Source organism: Mauremys mutica, unplaced genomic scaffold (genome assembly GCF_020497125.1).
Source record: "Mauremys mutica isolate MM-2020 ecotype Southern unplaced genomic scaffold, ASM2049712v1 Super-Scaffold_100186, whole genome shotgun sequence".
NCBI lineage: Eukaryota > Metazoa > Chordata > Testudines > Geoemydidae > Mauremys > Mauremys mutica.
In genome coordinates this window covers 159,000-159,976 of record NW_025423282.1, presented here as the reverse complement: position 1 = coordinate 159,976, position 977 = coordinate 159,000, and positions in this window count along the sequence as shown.

The window sequence follows — 977 nt, the reverse complement described above, 5'->3', positions numbered from 1 at the left end:
GAGAGCCAGTTATACCCCCCCCCCAGCCTGTATCGGGGGATGGGAGCACTCACACCCTGAGGACCCACCCACCAGAGATCTACTTGGGGGGATAGTGGCACCCACACACCCAGGATCTTGTAGGGGGTGACAAGGACATCCACACTCCAGGATCCTCTGCAGAGGGACGGACACCCACACATCCAGGATTCTGTATGGGGGGCAGAGGTACCCGGACACCTGGGCGGGGGAAGGGGGCACCGAAACATCCGGGATCTTACCTGGGAGGACAGCGGCGCCTGCAGCGCGACATGAGACGGGGGCGGGGGAAGCAGGAGCATTTCCCAGTTCCAGGCTGTCCCCGTCTGGCCAAGGCACAGAGCTCACAAACAGAGTTTAAAGCTCCAGCTGCCAAGCAATAAAAGCAGCCGGGCCCTGTGGCTGGTGCCTGTGATCCCAGCTCCTGGGAAGGCTGAGGCTGGCGGGTCGCTTGAGCTGAGGAGTTCTAAGCTACAATAGGCTGTGCCGATTGGGTGTCTGCACTAAGTTTGGCATCAATATGGTGATCTTGTGGTCCCCAGGTTACCTAAGAAGGGGTGAACTGGCCCAGATTGGAAACGGAGCAGGTCAAAACTCCCGTGCTGACCAGTAGTGGGATCGCACCAGTGAATAGCCCCTGCAGCATAGCCTGCGCAAGACAGTGAGATGCAGTCTCTTTTAGACACCCCCCCACCCCGCAGAGCCTGAAGGGGGGATGGGAGCACCCACACGCTGGGAATTCTGACTTGGGGGGAGGAATGCCCCCCTGCAACACGTATCTTGAAAAGAGGAACAACGACACCCACACACCACACAGCCTGGATGGGGGCAGGGGAACCACACACGGGAGCTAGTTCATGGGGTGGGGGACACACCCATATGCTCCATTGCACCATTCTTAATGACAAGAACGGGGGCATCCACACAACACGGATACTTAACCGGCGGGGGGACACCCA